At 37.3% G+C, this 16,633-nt stretch overlaps 1 long non-coding RNA gene across 1 annotated transcript; it reads right to left on the bottom strand.

The window, feature by feature from the left end:
• Window positions 1-7,070: 7,070 nt before the first annotated feature.
• Window positions 7,071-16,555, bottom strand: LOC145969658 (uncharacterized). The gene is made up of 3 exons (XR_014438217.1): window positions 14,505-16,555; window positions 14,268-14,419; window positions 7,071-7,173 (listed from the first exon to the last, which is right to left on the bottom strand). It is a non-coding gene; the product is annotated as an uncharacterized LOC145969658 (long non-coding RNA).
• Window positions 16,556-16,633: the final 78 nt, after the last annotated feature.

Genomic DNA, 16,633 nt, shown 5'->3' with positions numbered 1-16,633 from the left:
TCTTATCAGTACGATTCCCTCAAGCAGGGATTCTCAACCGACAACGTTGAACACCTGACAAGTGCATGTTTACAGATATAATTTAATCGATGTGTGATATTAATCTTAATGTATGAATAAATCTGCTATGAATAAATCTACAACATTTATAAATGATAATCTACTGCATGTAAGTATGTACAAATACAGCCCGCAGGATTGAATAAAAACCAGTAGATTGCTGCGTTTAAATTATATATATTATTGAGTCTCTAACAATTAGATTAGATTTTTGATAAATATTATTAATACACTACACACATTATTTTTGGAACTGAATTTTCTTCTATAAAATAAAGGAAGGGAGGAAAATTAATATAAAATATCTAATTTCCTTGAAATTACATCAATAAAATTAGAAATCTGCATAGACGTTAACAAAAGTCTCGCATTTTAACCGAAAGAAGCGACAGTTTTAACGCGATGACATGATACATTAAGCATGGTTCACAGGTCGTACGGAACGCGTTCTCCACGTAGGAATAAGACGCCCACCGTATTTACCCGTTCTGAATTCCTGAGTCCGCGGTTCGCCCCCTCGCGAATTGTTGCGTAGCGCAAACCCAAACTCTTAACTCTTAAGCTCGCATGACTCGCCAACTCAACGATATATAAGGTGATCTGAAATTGCTGGGTAATCTACTATTTTACAAAAAACAGTTTTATGAATTTAAGAAATTTTACGTTGACGAATAATTTAAATGGTCGTTTTTCACTAGACATGCATAGAAAGCAACGCGTATATTAAATGCTTCAATATATTTAAGAAATAATAGCAAGACTGCAGAAATTTTTAGGTGACATAATAAAATGTAACGAGACGTTTCCGACTATACCGTGTAATTATTCATCGTACAAACTAAGATCGCAAGTACTTGAATCAGAGATCGGAAGTCGACACGCAGAACGGGCAAAGACAAATCAAAGATACTTTAAGCACACCCTGTACTTACACAGATGTTTAAGAGCTAAGCAACTACTCAGAGCGAGTGAGTTGATGCGAGCCGCGTATCACGAGAAGGAAGTTCAATTTAACCCAATAAAGGACAATCAGAGGCCGACGGCGACCAGAGACGAGTACCTACTACTCTTCTGATGGTTAAACGGATCTACTGAGGGATTTCGCCTTCGGCTCTTTTCCACCCAGAAGACGAGAAACTGGTCTCTAGCGAGAGATCGTATCGTTTTAAAAGACATCATATCATTAAGTTTTCCATTTTTAATATTAATAACGAGACTAGAGAAAAATATGTGCCTGTTTAATTTTGTAAAAATATAATCGCAATTTTTATAGAATAATTGATGCTTGTAAAAAATTATTGTGTGTAAAACAATATCGTGTACAAATTATAATAATTTTTCAACAGTGTCTGTCAAATATACGCATTAAGAATTATATGTATACTAACAATAAGATGTGTAAAACAATGTCGTTAATGTGGTAGGCCTTTTTTAATTTCTGCGCGAATGTAGGCGATGTCCCTGGTAAACTTCCACAGTAACAATGAGGAGAATGTTCACGTAAGGCTCCTCTATGGCTCGCTGGAACGTATTATGGCTTGGCACTCTGTGCGAAAATGGAAAAGGCCAATTCCATCCATTCTTCAAGCTCGGCCTCATGCGAACGACGATGAGCATGGAACTCACGATGCACCCAAGCGTAAAACCGGTGACATGGACCAAGTGGGTTTTCGTGCAGCGGATTTCTCACAAAAGACCGCAAAAAGGACGCGCGCATCGCATGAAAGCGGAGGGCGGTTAAAGATTGTTGGCAAAAGGGTGCGATAAAACGGCTCTCAAGATTCACGAATATATCAATCACGCCAATTTTGGATCGATCGTTAGAAATGTCCTTTGACATGGACAAAAGGCAATGGAATAAAGATGATTAAAAGATACATGCGAATTCTAGAATATGACGATTAATATGCACTATTATATATTTTTATTAAAAAAAAAAAATTAATGTTTTGATTTGTTATAAATTAAATAATTTTTAGAATTATTTTAAAATAGATTTAATTAATTTTAATTAATTTCTATAGGATAATTTCTAAAATATTATTCTAAAATTGTCAGCAACCAGTGACATAGAGAGCTTTTACACGCACTGGTTATACATCGTGGAAACATGAGTCTGACTTTCGTCGCGTCACGTATCGGCGTTTATCTCATAGCGTATGCACGAGAGCAGCGTCGGTATCGAGATCTCACGAGGTCCATTCGGGAGCTGGTGATGAAAAGAGCGAGAGGTACCTAGTAGATTAGCGAGGGCTCACCCCCTGCTCACCCCGCCGGTCGGATAAGGGGGTTCCAACATTAGCGATTATACGCATCGCGGCACCCATACATCGGGTGTCTCCGTGTGGAACTAAACAGACAAAATGGCCATGCTCCGGCTCACCCTCGATTCCGTTTTCTTTTTGCGAGAATCATCTCTCGTTCTTTTTTTTACTCTCCTTGTCTAGGAGATGCCTTCATGATGGAGAAGAGTCACGAGATTTTCGAAAGTGCTCCGGAGAGGTACGTCTTGGTGGATCGGTGAAAAGCGTAGTGGCTCTTGCGCATTACACTCGTCGTTATTGTCCGACATCCTCAGTCACGCACTCGTAACGCGAAACTAAAAACAATGGCTCACGCCGCGATATTTTAACAAACTATCTTGAAAACAATGGAGAAATTATTGATATACAAGTATATAATTATAGTTTAAACTTGAAAATTATTCTAGATAATATGGCACAAAATTACAGTATTTTAGTTGTCGTTAGTAAAAACATAAAGAATTTAAAAGAAAAACTATATATAAGCATTTTCGATATATTTACGAGATCGACTATTTATTAAGAGCAAGTAGAATCTTCGACAGAAAAAGGACATTCTAAGACGTTTAATTTCCTGTACGATCCTTCACATCTCGATCGCACGACAGCTGCTGACCCAGTTTCCGGGTCCGGCGTCCTCATCTTATTGTCAAGGACATCGTAAGAACGCCATGAGATCACGCCTCATCCACTCTGCGTCGCGAAAGCCACCCTTTCCCCGCGGGATACCGAGAGACGGGACACATTTTCTTTCGTGTGCAACGGATATGCACGCGAATAATCCGCTTTCCATCGGGACCGGTAAACATCGGCCATTCAAGAGGCCCTTCGAATCTGCTGGCGGATGCCAGGACCGCGTTTAACGCGATCATTTCGGAAATCGGATTTGGTGGCATTGTCCTCGTAAAAGGGATGACACCGATCTTACCCTCTGCGCATTTAAGCCACTCTCGTTCACTGATGCATACCGCAACATGGCATGACAGTCCTTTTAGGAAACGAGCCGGCGAGAAGCGAAGCGTGGGATGCTGTCATTGCGAGCTATCCAGAATGTTAGAAGCAGAATAGAACATGATTTCTTCTTTAAATATAAAAAAAATACGCTGAAGGAAATCTGCATGTATGAGACAGAAAAAAAAATCGTGCAAAAAAGATTAACTTTACAAATAAGAGAGAGAGAGACACAGTTTAATTAGAAATATGTAATCTCTTATGATTATTTATTTCCACGACGGTCAAAAGTCGATCGAGTAGCGGATTTCTTTGCTGACGTGCGATTGGCAAAAAAGCTGGATGAATGATAAAAACCGTTGTCAAGATTTCATGACTTGCGCAATAAGACACAGGGATTTTTCTGTTCGTTTGTGAATAAATTAATGCAATTACGAGCTGCTTTATGAGAGATCAGCACATAGCGTATGTCAAAAGACGCGGCAGCTGACAAAGATCAATTATAATATGGCACTTAATAAAATGATTGTATAAAGTTGCCTTCGATGCCTATCTCTGTTTATTGATTATCAATCAATAACGTAATAATGATATTTTATTATCCGCGCGCGCACACGCGGGATAAATTTTTCAAGCCAGTCTTTTATTACTCCTGTTGTGCTTACTCTTCCGTGACACACGCGGTGCTAAATTTAAATATAAATTGAAAGAGGCAACTGATCTCGCGAAGATTACAAGTTATCAAACTCTTCCTCTCGCATTCAGCGATGAAGAAAACTGACGCAGTTGGACTTTTTTTCTCGCGCTTACGTTTGTTTACGATAGATTTATGCGCATTAATTATTTATGACCAGATCACGCTCAATACAATGAGAGGAAAATTTCTCGTACGAAACGTTATTACGCGATCACCCTGTATTATAGCGTGGTGTGACCGTCAATTGCGTAGGCTCGTGTCTTTACAGGCCGCTTCCGACCTTCGAAACAATTACTCGCAATTAAAGCCGTCGCGGCAAAGGCCGAAGATTCGTTGCTTTAATTTCTGTATGAAATCCCTCGCGAAATAGACGTGTAATCGCGCATGAATTCGGAAGTAAAGTTTTTCTGATGAATTAAAAATCGAAGTACAAATCCCTTCTTACAATCAACATTCGTTAAACAAATATTTAATAAGACCAAAAATTTTGTCATCTAATAAATATAGGTCAAGTTCTGTTATAATTATGTGTATGATATAGGAAAATATTACTTAGAAAACAAGTTAAACAGACATCCTAGATAAAATAACGTATTGCCATTATAACTGTTCGCCGTCGACTTTCAGTTTTATCACAGTTATTACAGTCTAAAGACCGCAAGTGCCTTCGAAGAGTTTATCTTGAAAATGTAGTAGCCGCATTATTATTTCGCGTAAGTGCTCGAGCTCTTTAGGCCCTAATAACTATACACGCGCATATGTGGGGTGACGTGTATAACGTTCAGTCCGCGCACGAAATAAATTACAGACGACGTAACTCCTGCGTAACTCCTGTCACGATAGGAATTATCGTTCCATTATTGAGAAGACGCGTATAACGGCAATGACTTCCTCGGCTCTCGATACAGACGAAAAAAGAGTCCCCTTCTCTCTCACATTCGACAACTCTTCGATGAGCAAAAAATGATCGAAGAAGGCAGAATGAGAATACGAGAAAACGCTACCGACGTGCACGATTCTTTAGCTTGCTTCGCTCATCTTGATCGTCTTGAACGAATAAACCTGCGGACACTTCAAGGTTGATTTGCAATCCGTGTGCGACACGCACAGATGTAATCCGGCTATTGTCATTTTCGCACGAAATGTGAGAATCTCGTATTCGAATCGTACATTTGAGCCTCTGATGCAACGAGTAGCCTTCGCATCAGCGAATATATTTGCAATTCGAGCAATCGCGATAAAATTTTATTTTGAAAGGACATTTTTATAATTATAATTATTGCATAGAAATATAGGTATATACATGTTTAGATAGACGAGATAAAACGAGAAATCGAAAGCTCCCGCGATGGATTTCGCACGAAAGTAGTAATGACTTTCGAATGTTTCCCGCTAATAAACACCAAAGCGCTCAGGCTCGTCGCGGCGTTCTACTTTTTTTTTTTTTACTGTTATTCAAAGGAATCAGAGAAAACGTTTTCCCTGTCGTTAAAATGATATGCGCAGTGCACATATAATAATGACTGACTGTGGCCGGTAAGTAACGCTAATGGCGTACGCTTAACTGTACAGTCACGAAGGCAGACTCGATATAGTTGATAAGCGAGTTCATGAAACACTTTTGTGAATATCGTAATGTCAGAAAAAAAAGCGAAGTTTCTCACTGTATTATTAACTTTGCGGAATTGCCGGTAATCCGGATGTCAAGCTCAATCCATATTCAAAATGTCTTTCGTATAAAATAAATGGAGGTAGAAGGCCGAAAATAAGTAAAACATATGATCTTCTTTATGGCGAATATAGTTTTATAAGATTTATTTTATACTCGCTTTTTTTCGAAATATTTTTTATTAAATCAAAGTTTCACTTTGCTAAAAATTTTATTCTGCGTCTTAAAATTCACATTTATCTTGCATCCTCAATCTTATATGTCAGTTTGCTTAAATGACTACTGAGATAATAATTAACTATGAATTTATACAATCGGATGATTTATTAGATATTACGCTTGTTCGAGGAAAAGAAAAAAAAATACAATACCGTAACGAGACGCGCACTAATTTCATTGGCAGCACGATAAAACCTTGAGAATTCTATTTCTGTACTGTGGAAAATCGCATCTCATTATAGTTTAATTATACACGAAGCGTATTACAGAAAAGGTGTAGAAATAAGCTTAAAAATAAGTTGTTTAAAATTTGCAAACAGTTTCGAGATTATATAAAGTCAATAAAATCTCAATCCGAATATTATTTGATTTATAAGATAACGAAGCATCCCAATCTCATTCGTCATACCTTAATCGGCGTCTCCGCATCACAAATAGGTAAAAGCGATCGGTAGTAGTGTAGAATGCCGTGATATATCTCGGGGAAAAAACGCCGTTTGAAGGCCATGAGGTAGCAGGTTTCTTCGCTCGTCAGCTCTTCGCTCGGCGGCAGGTATAAGCCGAAGGGATTCTGGGATTCATTAGCGTAATTAACGGGCCCTCATTAAGCGTATTACGGAATGAACGAGCCCAACTCGGCTTCGGCCAGCTTTCTGCAAACGGAACCACGCGTCAATTCGAGTCGCGTGTTTCTCTTTCGGCGCGCACATATATCTATGCATGTATATTTCTATCTGCGCAAGTGTGTGACGTTCTTTCTCGCAGAAGATTTATCTCAATGAAGCCAAAAGGCTCGTCACACCCTGCTCCTACCAGAGAACGTGTATAGATATACTTTAACCGAAGACTTTGTTAATTAACGTTAGAACAATGACTCATCGCGATATTCTTTGTACCTTTGACTTTTACAGTTTTGGGAAAAATAAAGACAATTTTACGAGTTTGAATATTGCATAAGATTATATACATTAGGATTGTAAATATGACACGCAAATTTAATTGAAGAGAAAGGAATCGAAAAACGCACACGTGAAAAAATGTGATGTGAACTTTTCATGCGAATCGAATTGCTCTTGAATATAATACAAACAAAACTCACGTGTACATTAATCACCATAAGTTTAGATGGCTTTCAAATGAAGTATCTCTGTTTTTCCTCTGTTATGCAGAGAGAAACTATTTCCTTTTAATACTTCTTCGCTACGTGACCAGTCGTTTACGTAACGCTGCATTCCGCTTGCATATGTGCGGTTGAATGTCAACGATTATATTATCTAAGGGATAAAAAAGTACGACCTTTCGCTTCAGGACTTCATGTATCTCTACGGATGGCTCATTAATTAATTTCTTGAATAATGAGATACATCTATGCATAAACACACACATATGTCGCCAAAGATACTTTCTTAATATTCCATAATATTTCTTAATATTCTATAATAAAAATTTAATAAATACGATTATGTGCATTATATAAAATCATGCAAATATAAATATCTATTTAGAAAGTTAAAGTTTAAAAATATGTCATTCATGTTTTATTTTATAAATATTTAATTTATGAAACCTAGAAATCTAGAAAATAAATTATTATTCAATTTATTTAATTATCAATTTATTTAAAAGTAAAAATTAATTATCAATTTATTTAAAAGTACAATTTCTCTTCCATATTTTTTTATAAACACAAGTAAATAATAATATTATCAGCTCTAATGTTTCTTAATACTGTGGCTCTTTCGCTTTGATCTCGTTAACTTATATACGAAGATACTATCCTAGGGGGACCGAATGTAAAATGAAGCACGCAACGTGTGCGCACAACAAAGGCTTAAGGGCGCAACTTCTTTGGGGGTTAACGCGTGCCATTCGGCGTTTGAAATAGGTGATGATAGGTTGAAACTGTGATCCGATACCATTCCTATGAATTATTAAGCAATAGAATAGAGTGGCTTGGTCGTGAGCTTTTGATTTTACTCACAAAAGCTTATATACGTGTCAAAGTGACGCATATCATCTGTTTGTGTAATATATTTTGTGTAGAAAAATAATATTTACTTTTAATACAAAGATAACCCTATTGCACGTCTTGTTAAAAATAATCCATTAACAATAAAAAAATTAAAATTTTATTTTAATTTATAATTTATTAAATTATTTGCTTGAAATTAATAACTATCGTTTCGTTCATTCGATTTAAAGATGCTAAAAAAGGAGAACATTCTTACAACTCTGGAACATTGATCTCGTTGCTTTCTCGAGGGAGATTCAAAGATGGGGGATTAACGGACGGGTGTCGCCGCGAATATTTTATAAATTAATGTCAATGCGCCCGGCTATATCCGGTTACACCGGAAGTGCCCGGTACAATGAATCGCATACGACTTGCGCGTAAGGAAAAGACACAAGAGGGCGACGTGGGGAGAGGACAGACCGGGCGAAAAAATGCTTTCGGCCGTACGTGGATTTCCTCCCACATTGTAAAGTAACCCCTATTCACCCTCTGCTACAGGACGGCTTTTTTATCGGCAGTATGCGCCGTGAATTTTTTTTCTTACTATTCTCCCTTCTGGTGCGACCCCCTCGCGATTGTGTTCGGGGCACGGGGGGCGTGAACTCTGGCTGCCATGAGTAACCTCGAGGCGTTTTTCGCATTTGCAAGCATCGTCAAAGTTGAGTCCTGAAAGGAACCGTTAAAGTTTATGCTGATATCCAGCTGGTAAAGACTGGATGGATGGAACTGGCGCACGCTAGGGACAGTTTTTGACAAATATATTGAGTTATTTACTCATCTATAAAAAATATACCTTAGAGTTGGAAAGAAAACAGTGGTATTAAATGTAAAAAAAGTTGACGAATTAAATTTCAATGCTGCAAGTATATGTAAAATGAAATTCTATTTAATTACCTTATGTAAAGCCTACTTCTTTATAAATATTCAACATTGCGAATAAAAAATGCGTATAAATTATAACTTATACTCAGGACATTTTTACTGTTTAATCGATTTATGTCTTTTTTACAATGATGTGATACGATTATTTATGAATAATAAGTAACATCGTCATCGTAGTGATTTAAAATCGATAATTTTTTCGCTGATTTCTTTAATCTGACAAAACATGAATTAACGAATGGCAACCATTCGATTATACTTTATATTCTGATCTTATAGCGGTCTTTCGCGAGTAATTACTAATAAAAAAATTACTAGCCGTTTCCGCCGGTTTGTTCTCCCCTAAAAACGCAATTCACCTTAACTTCCAATAATTTATTCAGATATCCACCATACGCTCTTTGCTTGTTTTCTCTTTTCTGTTTGCCCCACGTAGGTTTATATCTCAATTATCTCTTACGTGAAAGATATAGCTTCAACTTTAGAGATAAATAGGAAAGTTTTTCTTAATCAAGGGATATAGAATAACATTGTCGAGGCAAAAAATCTACAAGATAATCTGTCCTTCATGTGCGAATAAAATTGGATTAAAATTACTTTGTAGACAACAAAGTTAAAGACAGATTTTAACATTTTAACTTTTTCGCATTTTATTATAAATAATTTAGGTATAGTTTGTAGAAAGAGAGCGATTGATATTTAATAGAGCATTCCATTTTACGTAGAGATTTATTCCTTCATCTGATAGACGTGATTTGATCTCGCAGACGGACAACTCATCCGTCCTCGTGTTCAGACATGTCCCTAGATAAGATCTAAGATTACGGCGATGCTGTTAATGTCAGATTAGTGTCACTAGCCCTTTTTCAAAACGACTCGCACGAGACTGGGTCAGAGGGTCGGGCGTGCGCTCGCCGTCCGTCGGGCTTTACGTCTCGCGGCTTTACTTTACGACTACTGTCGAGTGAGGGCCGACCCTCCCGCAAATCTGTTTATTTTGCGCGGGTTCGCTCGACAGGTAGGTCCTCGAAAGGACCGACCCTCGTGCGATCGACAGCCGGAGAAAGACATCGGCCCCGCTCTCAAGAAAGTTTGCGGCATCCTCGAGATTTGCGCGCTAATCCTTTGATCCTTTCTTATTGTCGAGTCGAGAGCTCAGAAGGGAGGAGCTCTTCAAAAGTACGGCCACTTGACTTTTTCAATTTAAAGTCGGCCGTTTTGTCTTTCAAGGCAATATTGCGATGATTGTTGCTTAATTGTTTCGCATAAATAATGCATAATATTACGCAATAAAATTTTTCACTTTACTTAGAAAAAATTATACAAATAATATGCAACTCACATGTCAAGTTATGCCAAAAAGAAGTTATTGATGTAAAGGATATATTTTAAAAATCGTATATACCATTTTATTAGACAGCAAAAAATAATACACTGTTTAAACAAAACTAAAATATGCAGATGGGATAACGAGGCGTTAAAGAGAACATGGAGATATTCAATGAAATTATCACTGGCTTCCTAATGAGCGTTAATGACACATGATTTCTTAACTACAATCATGACTATAATTTGTTGTAAAAAATATTTAGTGAAATCGTAAAAGGATTAATTTATATATCTTCTAGTGATATCATATTTATTTTAAGTCATCTTGCATTCTTATATGTAAATATCTTTTCTTTAAATATATTTAACAGGAAAATAACATTTTCAGTTAACTTTTGTAAAATTTACAAACTTTTGTCGATTTCTAGTAATCAAAATATATCGAGATTTGTGTGTCGAATCGTGTATTTGAGCATCGACAGTCAACAAGACATGTAAGTGAGTTCACCCTTCCCTCTATTTATGGAGTTGTTCGAGTTTCGTTACTGTACACGCGCATTTGTGTGCGTCTTTCTGCCACGTGCCTGCAACCCTTATGAGACAACCGATACGTTGGGCGGAGTTCTGCGCCCGGTTTCTTTCGACCTTTGTGATCTGCGCCGTGCAAGTCCACCACCTGGAACTACAGAAGGTACTACGGTCGAGTTTTCATCGCTAGAGCCGTTGAATAACGTTTGTCTTTGAAAGTTTTAATGTCAGTTTATTTTTTTCCCACATTTTCCACCGGAGAATACAAAAAGTTTTCACAAAGCCTCTACACATCGAATTCTATTTCCTGTCATGCTCTTAACTTTATTCTAAACTTTCTTTGCTCTTCCGAGAGAGAAGTGTATGACTTGAACAATAGCAATATATCTATGCCAACTTTTTTAATGCATTATTTTTTATGGAATATTAAAATCTGCAAGATTAACGATACATGATAATTAAATGTATGATATAAAAATTGTGCGTATAACATTTGTTGCTGAATTTTGATAATTTTTAAAAATAAAATTATGGGTAAAGTTTCACTTCAACCCGTATAACTTATGATAGTTACATAGCACGATCCGCGATTCAGTTCGACTAGAATAATGATCTTCAGCCACGTGCACGCGGAATGTCACTGATGGTGGAAGGAAGAGGGGAACGAAGTAATAGAATTAGTTCGGCCAGACGGAGGAGACCTCACTTGTCTCGCTATAATACGAGCCAAGTTCCGTCACGAAGACCTTAATATTCGCCACTTCCGTTGCCTCCCACTCGTTCGTTTGTTTATTCGATATCGTCGACCATCTTACGAGGCCGAGCCTTCTCGTCTTTATTCTGACCCTTATGTGATAATATGATTTCCTTCCATGGCGTTACATGTACGCGGGCTGATTGATGATGTCAGTAATGCCGTTTGTACATGAATTGAGGAAAGTATCGAAAAAGTAATATAGGGTAAAATAGAAAAAAGATATGTTATTCTAGTCTGTGATAAATTAATAAGCGATTAAAGGTGTAGATCTTTCCGGGGGATTTTTATAAACAAGTTTTTATTGGTAATAATATATCTTGAAATTATTATCTTGAGCTTTTCAGGTAGTCTATCTCTAATTCATGACAGAATTTTATCTTGTATCATACATTCTATGCATGTGTTCTGATATAAATAGACGCAGCATTTTATTTCTGTAATATTTTTCATAAATAAAATTATAATAAAATTATAAATAAATATAAATATATTTAAATTGCCATTGAATTTTCGCCACAGATAATAAATTGTTTTTACAGGGCCTTGGCATCTTATAATTTTATAATATATTTAATATTTTGTTTCAGGCGAAAATACTCTGGTCACGGCTGCGATTATCAATGATTATCGCAATTAGAAACGAGGTATTCGTTACTCTGAATAAAAATCATTCCGCACACGAAGGCTCGTACGTCGTCGACGTAACACGAACTCTCGGGCCACGAGGGAGCCGTATTGTCTCGCGGACGATTCGCTCGCGAAGTAGCGAGCAAGAAATCCGATGTGGGTTAAATGCTAATTGCACAAAGTCGGGCAACTCGAGTCGGCGAATCCCTCGGGTGGCACGATCCGCGGCCGCGATAAAGCAGGCTACACGAAGTCCGTGCGTTCTTATCCGCGCTTACATTCGGAAGGTTAAGAGTATCGTGTATGCGGTGCTAGAGTTCTGGGGCACTTTTAGCTTTCGTGTAACAGTTGCGTGTTGCTGCACGTTGTCGAGCCCGATCGCCGCTTGGGGAAAGAAAAAAGAAAATACACGTACTCCCCCGCACAATACTGGAAATATACCGATATTACGAAATTAGCACGCGTTCATTGTGCTGAAATAATGGTTCGTAAGCAACACGAATGATTCGCGGCAAATGGAATCTCCAGAGAAAACCTTACGTTCGAACGTGTCATTAGTATCATAAATATTTACCGAGTTATTAAGCTTGCACGCGCGGATACGACGCGAAGACAGAAATTACAGCTCTTGATGATATTGTATTTAATTTTCTATTCATTGCATCGAAACTATATCCGCATTTTACTGTTTACCTCCACGTGGCAATAATATCGTGTTTTTCTCCCCGAGAACGAAGTCAATTTCGCGCAAACAATGTTATTTAATTTGATATGAATGGCAAAATAATCCAATATGCACAACAGTTCATTAGATGTATAAAGAGCGATATAATTATAAATAACATAAATTTTTCTTTTCAATCTGACAGTTTCGTGACGTCGATAGTTTAATTATTTTATTATTGATTTAAAAACAGACGCGGAGAATTATCAGATCGGATGAAAATAGCGTGTTCCACTATTTTCTTCGCATAATACGATTATGTGACGTTTAGAGCGCAAGTTTTAGAGTGACAGACTGGCTAGACCAGATCCGCCAGCTTTATCGAAATCCGTGCGTTGACTAGAAAGTGCCCTGGATCGATCGTACGGCTCCTCCATCTACTTTCTTGAATAAACAAATGATGTCGCAATCCAAACAAGATGTCCCGCGAGTATATTTCTTTCCGAGATGCGTTTAATTGCGTAGTTATTTCGAAGAAAAGTCGAATATTTGCCAAAGTGCGAATTTATTTACGCCTTAAAATTAATTGATATTTATATGTATGTTCCTTCCATTTTTAACGATTATTTAACAATGAAAAAATTGAATTATGCACTTGTTAACCTTTAACGTGTACATTATTATTCTTTTATATCTCTAGGATGCTAATAATATCAATGATAAATTAATATATATTGAGATATTAATATTAATATAATATAATATTAATATATAATATAATATTAATATATAATATAATATTAATATATAATATAATATTAATATATAATATAATATTAATATATGATATTAATATTAATATATAATATTAATATAAATAAATTATTATTTATATGAATAAATTTAAAATGCAATTTTTACTCATTAACTACATTAAATCTCTTCCGCGGAGAATCTTTTATTTTCTATTGAATGTTTTCTTCAAACGATTTATGATAGCTGCGAGCACTTACAGCAGACCTATCATCTATCGAGTGAAGGGTCATCTCTTATCTTCATCTGTAACCGTTCGCGCTGCCATAACTTTTCCTAATAGTAACAGTATCTAACTGATCGCAGTGCATAGATGCAATGAACGTACATACATGCGCGATGATGGAACTTTAATTTTGTTCTTTTTATCATTTTTTTTCCCCTCAGCAAATCGATGAAGAAAAGGAAGCCATTTTACATCGCGGAGTAAAACCTCGAATAAATCTGATTTACAGCATTCATGAAAATAAGCTTTTTTATATAAGCAGACTATTAATCAGTTAAATATAATATAATTAAATTAATATAATATAATATTAAATATAATATTTCGATAGAAAGAGAAGAACCAAATGAAGAGAGAAAGAGATGTGTAACAATCTTTACGAGGTAGGGATCGATCTCCTCACGGTAATAGTAAATTGAATTCGACGTCAATGACGAGTTGCTCGTCTTCGAGGTAGCCGAAAGCAAATAAACATCCACTCGACGTAATCTTTTCGAAGGCTCGCCGGGTCGAGTGGCAGGCACCTACCTTGCGAGAATTCGAGCATGCTTCATCGAACATTGTATCCATTATATGTTTTTGTGTCTGTCCCCCTCCCTCCTCTTCCTCTTTACCCGTGACTCCCGCGAGACTTGCATTGTCGTCCCGAGGTGGTCCTTTTTCATCGTCCCTTCTTCTTCCTTTTCCCCGTACATAAGTATAAGTTTACGTTTGGAAACCACGAGGCCGCAAGGCCTCGCGGTATTCATCCCAACATCGGCATACCTTTTTCTGCTGCACGAACGAGTCTAGTCGCGCGTGGCGAACGATGGATCTCGGAATAAAGTATGTACTCTGCCACGGAGCCGTTTTTGCCGAACATTTTTCTCAGCGAGTCACTCGAGCTCTCCGACATCGGACATATCGATTTAATTAAAGTATCACAGTCGGTCCTCTAGACAAAAATTTTCAAATTTATTATTATTTATTATTATTTATTATATATTTATTTTGGGAAAAAATATGATTACGAGGAATAAACCTGTAGAAAACACGGAAATAAAAATTCCCATGAATACAAGGACTCCTTTTTGTCAATAAAAAATTTACAAAATTATGTAAGAACATACGCGGGATATTTTGTACCTGCTTCCCTGAGCGGAACGTCTTCTTCGAGAGATCTCGCGAGAAGACGCAGGATACAGCGTGCCTTCGGCTTTGAGAGCGAGATAGGAGTACAGTTATCCATAAAAGTAGAGCATGCGTACGTTGGCTCTAGAACGGCAGGTGGCTGCCGGTGAATAAAGAGAGAAGAAGCAAAAGAACGCGAGCCGTCATCCATCGGGACAGCGCGAGAGAGTTCTCGTTCACTCGGAAATGATTGAATCATTGAACTGATCATTGCTCATTATACATGTAATAATTCATGAGAGACATGTCAATTCGCTATCAATGCGCTCTTTTTGCCTTATCACAAAAAGGCTATATTTGCACAGCAACTTCTTCCTTTTTTAAATTATATGGACTGTTTATAAGAACAGAAAAAATTCTTTTTCATTAAAGCAAATTGTGCATATTTTTGTTAATGCCCGCATTTTCAGAAACTTACCGCAGTTGGGTAAAAATATTGTTGCTTTTCTAAAAATACAAGATGTTAAATACGATAATTAAATGTATTCTATAAGATATATAAAGGATAGCGGGACGGGAATGTATAAACGAAATACCACGAGGCAAATGTTTTAAATTGAATTAATTAGTTATTCATATTTTATACACAATAGTAATCATAATTAAGGTGTTTTAGTTCCTCGTAATATTCTATATCCGTACAAGGGTACTCGGTAAAATCGATAAATTGGGGTCTGCCGTGTTATATTCTATATGTATATAGACGATTTTCTAGGCCTCAGTTGTTTCTTCTGTATCTCGCTCTCGTCTCATTTCTCTTTACATTCTTATCACAATATCGTATTTTACACAGATTCACTTACGGCTTACATGCTAGAGGGCCCCGGTGCAATATTTACAGATGTTCGGTGTTCGATCTGTCGGCCTCGCCGAGCCCGATCGATCTCCGATGGTTTGCACCGAGACTAGTAACGCTAGTAAATTCTATGGACTCTTTTTATACTGTTTACCATTCTCTCTCTCTCTTTCCCGTCCTCTCGCTCTCTCTCTCTTTTTAACGAGAGAATCGTGTTAAGTTCGCCTTTCATTCTCGCACGCGGCGCTGATCATAATCCGCGTATTCGATAAAAGCGTGGAAAAAGTGAACCGCAACTACGTTTATACGACTGGTTTCGCAGACTTGCTCATCGCAGAAACTGTTCGATAAATTTTGCGTCGCAAAAATTAATTTTAGAGTTTCCTGGAAATTATATAAAAATTCATAAAGAGATACAAGTCTTTATACATCATCCTCTTTTTTGAAATTTTGAAAAATGTTGCTCGAACTGAAATTTATACAAAAGACTCAATATAAAGATATTTTTCTAATAAATGCAGCTTTCCAGAAAATTCAATGACAACAACGTATGCGTCATCACTTGGACCACGCTCACAATTGTTTTACGCTGTTTTCCGCATTTCCGGCTTTACACGCAATTTAGGAACTGAGGGGAGCTTCGTCTTAAATTATACACGCATACACCTTCTTATTGCACCGAATCAAAACGCAAGAACCCATCCGAGAAGGCCATCTCGTGCCTCCTAGTTCTCCGCAGCGCGGCTTGCGGTTAAATCTAACGGCACTTATTATTATATACGGGAGAGAATCGCCGCGTCTCTCGTCGTCATCGTCATCGTCGCCGTCATCGTCGTTGCCGGTGCATCCTTCGCGTGCATCCGGCATCATCCCGACGACGACGACGACGCGATGCACGTCACGATGGATAGGAATTCAGCGTCGCCCC

This window comes from Camponotus vicinus, unplaced genomic scaffold, assembly GCF_025532165.1.
Source record: "Camponotus vicinus isolate PSW18456_S1 unplaced genomic scaffold, iyCamVici1.0 SCAF_4, whole genome shotgun sequence".
Lineage (NCBI taxonomy): Eukaryota > Metazoa > Arthropoda > Insecta > Hymenoptera > Formicidae > Camponotus > Camponotus vicinus.
This window is presented reverse-complemented; position numbering and strand designations above follow the sequence as displayed.